Here is a 6000-nt window from a genome sequence, read left to right on the forward strand (position 1 = left end):
AATATATAATTTGTTGACAGGAAACCAAGAGGTACAAGAGAGTGGAAGAGGGGACAGGAGGAGAGGACATAGAGATGAGAGGTGAGATACCTGATGTTAGCCAAAGAGACGCTACATTAATTAGATCCTGGCAAGTTTAAAAAATAATGTGGATGGATGGGTGGGTATGTGGGGCTGTGTGTATTTATATCTTATGTTTATGTTTTGTTAATTTGTGGACAGGAGATGAAAATGGACACCACAGTGGAGGAGAGGTGACAGGAGGAGACCAACATGGACAAAAGACAGGAGCAGAGGTGACAGAAGGAGACCAGCATGGACATCAGAGTGGAGGAAGCCAGGCTGGGAGAGAGGTGACAGGAGGAGCTAGTCTCATGTTTGTAATAGATGGTGTGTTCTCATCAACATTCACTTAAGTTGTTTCCTCTCTGGATGACCTCCACTGCTCTCAGTTAAAGATGATATTAATCCAATATGATGCGTGTTGTTCTTTATAGATCTAGCCTCTTCATTTTGCTCTCAAAGTGCACCAGTTTGAAGCACCACAACTAAATGACCTCAGTATTACAAAAATCCTGCGTACGGCCCTGGTCCTGAATGTTTCAGAGGGCAGATGATAACCTCCTTCTAATCAAGGAGCAGGTGTTCATAACTCTGTCTGCATCACTACACTGTGGTGACATTTTGGTTGTACCGTCTGATCACAACACTAGGAGTTCTAATCTAATTTTTTAACCTATCTGTCTACATGTCTGTCTGTCCATCTCTATCTTTCATTGTCTGCCCCTGTTTTATTATTGTATCAGAGGCTTCACGTTTGTTGATGGGACCTCAGTGGGTGAGAACAGACATGCTGAATAGACATAAAGATCTAGGCATGGGCAGCATCTTTCCATCCATTTAAAAATAAATATGTATTTTATGCCAACCTACATTCAGTCTAGCCCTAACCCTAACCTCTTAGAGTGCAGGAAGTGTCGGCCAGCTGTGTCATGTGTGTGTGTCTCCATTCTCAGCGTCAGTACATCCAGTTTGATGGTTCACCTGGGCCAGCAGACTAAGCAGAGCCTCGACCCAAACAAGGTGTCCTGAATGGTCTCCCAGGTCCGCCTTGTACAACTGAACTGTCAGCACAGTGTTTCAGTGTGGTCTACAAGCTATTCAATAAAACCTGGAGAAAATTATCTGTATCTTGTCTTTACACTTACAGCACACATGCTGCACAAATGATAACCTTAATTGTATGACACTTGTTTTGTCAAATGCACAAGGGTATCTCTAACTTGGCTAGACTGTGGATGTGGTGACTAGTCCAGGCCAGTCAGCATGGTATAAGCTGCATACAGGTGAGCGGAAGCTGAAACGCTTGTTCCTTGGCTAGGCCCAAGGCAGCTTGCCAGCAGGGTCAGGCCTGTGCGGGGAGGTCAGTACATTAGAACCCCCTTAGGCGGGCTGTATGTATCCTAGGTTCTCAAACTTATATTTGTGGTATAGAAAGGTAGAACTTGCTTGGTTGGTTATGCAAGTGTGTGTGTGGTGCTGTTGATTTTCCTCCACACATCTCTCAGCCATATGTTTCCCCTATGTTGATCTGAAAATGGTGATAGGGATTAAATTAGGTTGCTAAGAGAACTGCTAGTCACCAGAAGCATTCAAGAACATAACCCGTGCTGGAATACAAGTGTATGAACAAATCAATACAAGTAGAGCACATCTACTGACAGGCTGGCTGAATGACTGGAAGACTGACTTGGGACCTCCACTGAGGACATCCCAGTCCTGGCTATGGATCAGTAGTGATGCTCCCCTGCCCCTATAGTCCAGGCATTTTATGACATAACCTTGAACAAATTGCAACAGAAATTATTTAAACTGTTTTAGTGTCATACATATGTTCTTTATAACATATCAGTTAGTCCCCCAAAATCCCAGTGGTGGAAAGTAATGAAAAATGCAGATGGAAGGTATGTGACAAATATACCAATTTCCAATTTTCGCCTATGTAAAAGAAAAAGGTTTATGCATTTTTTCTTGTCTGATGTCCACACAACACTGTCCCCAATCAACCAGAAACTATATAGGATGCATCACAGTGCATAAATATATTTTTAATTCAATTGGCATTTGGTGAAGAGAAAAGGGGTGAATCTCACATATTGCAACAGAAAATCTGACATTAATCAAATAGCTTAAGAGTCTAGAACCCTGGAGAGGACAGTCTACAACCCTGGAGAACAGTCTACAGCCCTGTAGAGAACAGTAGAACCCTGGAGAACAGTCTACAGCCCTGTAGAGAACAGTAGAACCCTGGAGAACAGTCTACAGCCCTGTAGAGAACAGTAGAACCCTGGAGAACAGTCTACAGCCCTGTAGAGAACAGTAGAACCCTGGAGAGGACAGTCTGAGACGTAGAACCGTCCATAGCAGTGGACTACCTAATCACACGCGCGAGGGGGTAACATACAGGCGAAATCGCAGACACTTACTCAAGGTACCTAAAAATGAAGACAGTACTGAAGACACAAATGCAGAGGGCGCTAGTGCAGGGTCACCGGTGTGTGACACGCCCATACGTGAGTGTGGTGAACACATAGACATAGAGAGGAGGTTGGGTAGACAGACCAAAGCGCCAAAGAGACTCATTGAGGAAATGTGATGGGGCAGTAATGAGGTGATGGGAGCTTGGTGATATGAGGTGATGGGACAGTAACAAGAGTTTGTTTTTGTTATTCTTTACAAGTCCTGTTATGTTATAATTTTATTCTCTACAGTTGTAATTGTTACAGGCTCTGAAACTGTTAATTGAGGGTTAAAGCTGAAACACTGTTTGGCGTTTAAGAGAAATTGTTTATGTTTCCAGACACTGTAAACATAGTTCTTGACAGGAGAGATGTGTCATACGTGATGACGTCACGGACGTCAAGGTTGATCGAGGCAGTGATGCGGGAGCCAGCGAGAGTGATGGCCGCCTGTAATGGGAGCTGTGAATAAAAGTATAGCCGTATGCACACTGTTGTCCGGTTCCATTATTAAGTGTTAGCAGCCGAACACAACACTAGCTAGGTTTTAAGTGGATTAATTGGAAGGCTACAACATATTGACATCATGTTCATACAAATCAAAACATTCACTGATTTTGTGTTTTGTGGATGGGTGTATTGCGGTTTTGAAATAAATCATTTTCATCTGGATATGTTTCACTAATAGGATAAAGATGAACACTTAGAATAACTTTGTATTGACTGGTAATGGCTCTACACTTTCAGTATCCAAGTGGTTTCACACTATGGACGTGTGGGGGAGCATGTGGTGTACACTAAGAGAATGGTATTGACCTGAATGCTTCAGGTGGTTCACATTCATTTGGGGATTTATGGGTTTTGTGTTCATATAAGAGCAGTTAAAACAGATCAGTCAAATTTGGCCTTGAACACTATAAAACGGGGGCTCATTTTAGACCTAGAACCCGGGTAACCCAGGTGAGTTGTGGCTGTGGGTGTGTATGGGGATGTTTTCCATCTGCTGGATGAACATAATATTGTCTTACCCATTCATTTCCTATAGCGGGTCATTTTACCCATTCAATTCCTATGGCGGGTCATTTTAAACCCAGAACAGCACCCTGATCAGCTTGGTCTCACACTACAACAGATTCAGCTTCATCAAGGTGATCAATATTTCATCTGCAACATGCATTTTCAAGTTGGCCATATAGAACTGCTAAACTAAAAAAGGACACATTCAACAATTGTACATGCTGACGAAATGCATCACAGGCAGAGGTCTGTGCTCTCTGAGCGCTATTCTAGTTATTGTCATGTTTCTGTAACACTATTTAACTGGCCACACGAAGACCTTCATCAACATGCAATGATAGCAGTCAACCACATAGTGGCGGTGTTGCACAGAGCTCAGCTAGGAGACCTCAAACTGCAAGCAGAGGATGCAGATTATCAGATTATAAACACTATGAAGAGTGAAGATGTTCTTCTGAAACTCACACAGACCTAGGCCTGGTCTCCTACTGGTACACTGGGCTCCTCCAGATACACTGGTCTCTACTGGTACACTGCACTCACAGAAATATTTAAGCCTAACTTTTAAGATTTATGTAATTTAATTGCATGACAAATTTCCATGAATTTGCTTTAGGTAGTTTTAACATAAATGTACCTAATAAACTTTACATGATGCATATTTGTCAGTGTAATAAAACCTATTTATTTGAAATGCATAATCACCAGGTTTATGTATTCAGTATAAATAAAGTCTATTTGCTTTAAATGCATAATAATCAGATTATGTATTCAAAATACATAACGTAGCCTATATTTGTTTGAAATGCATAATAATCAGGTTATCTATTCAAGATTAATAATATATTTGTTTGAAATACATAATAATGAGGCTTATGCAATAAACCTAATTAAATCAAAATGCATCACATTTATGTAATTTTTTGATTAACACCCAATGGATTTAACATTCTTTTCCATTCACTTCATATCTAACAATTTCAGTTACATCAGTAGAATTTCCCCCAGTCTCTCACATACGTTTCTGTTATCGTGAGGTGAACCATAACCCTTACTGTACATATTTTGTTGTGTTTTGAATCTGTGACTTCCTGTACACAGCAGCTCAATGTAAATCAGGCTTTATACCATATTTCCATACAGCAAATGTGCTTGTTATGGTCTGTGGGCACAGCTTCAGAACTATGTAGCCAGGTGACCGTTAGGACGGCAGGCCAGTGAAGAACTGGCTACTCAGACAGGGACGCAAACCCCAACAAGATCCCCACTATGATGTCATCGTCCATGGAGAGGAAGCCATGAGGATGGAGGAGCATGTCTGTGAGACAGAGAGAGAGAGAGAGACAGACAGAGAGAGAGACGTTACAGACGTGCTAGGGACATACTAGACGTTTCAATCACACACACAGACACAAACAAACACACACACACAAACAAACACACATACACACACATGCACATCATTGATTGATTGATAATTTCCTTAATAAGTCTGTACAGAAGTCTAGTGTTCACCTGTTTGTAGACCTCCTTGCCAACCCCATAACTGAGCATGTACTGAGATAGAAGAGAAATGAGGGGGGTGGGTTTAATCAACGGAAGATAAAAGATGGTGCCCCTTTCTTTGTCACCATAGGGAACTCTCCTTTATACTGTTTATTGAGAGAGAGAAAGAGACAGACAGAGAGAGAGACAGAGATGATGCTGCCAGCTAAGGTTGCTGCTCCTACAGTATGTGTGTGTCCATGTGTGTGTGAGTGTGTATCAGTCTATGTGTGTGTGTGCATGTGTCTGTCTGTGTGTGTGTGTGTGTGTGTGTGTGTGTTGGCCTGTGTGTGTGTGTCTGTTGGTGTCTCTGTGAGTGTGTGTGTGTGTGTGTGTGTGTGTGTGTGTGTGTGTGTGTGTGTGTGTATTGATAGATGGCTCACTGTGAAGCTCATCCCCTGACAGCGTCCCTGCTGCTTGGCCTTTCCGGGCAGAAGCAGGAGTTTGGGATGATTCCCCCAGTCCTCATAGCTGAACAGGCTGCAGAACTTGAACTGTGGAAGAGAAAACAAGGCACACACACACAGCGGCTTGTCACACAGCCAATCAGAACACACATACCTGCTGATGCATGTTTGTGATAAGAACCCTGTTAGACGACTGGTGTCTGGTGACTAGTGAGCCAGTCTTGTCTTGTTATTGTTCTGTTTGGTGTGCCAGACCTCAGATAATTTGAGGGCCTAATATTAGCTAGACAAATATTTGTCAAAGAATCATGTTATTGACATGTCACACAGCAAAATACATGATTATATCTGATGAAGGGCCAAAAAGCCTTGTATGTAAGGCACTACAATATCATATAAATTCAACAAATTAATCAGAGACTATGAATCGTGTCAACATTAATTTAATTAATTAATTTGCACACACAAACATACACAGACTGGACGTTCACACCGATTTGGGGGGGGGGGGG

The sequence above is a fragment of the Borostomias antarcticus genome (assembly GCF_949987555.1).
Source record: "Borostomias antarcticus genome assembly, contig: scaffold_83, whole genome shotgun sequence".
In the NCBI taxonomy this organism is placed as follows: domain Eukaryota; kingdom Metazoa; phylum Chordata; class Actinopteri; order Stomiiformes; family Stomiidae; genus Borostomias; species Borostomias antarcticus.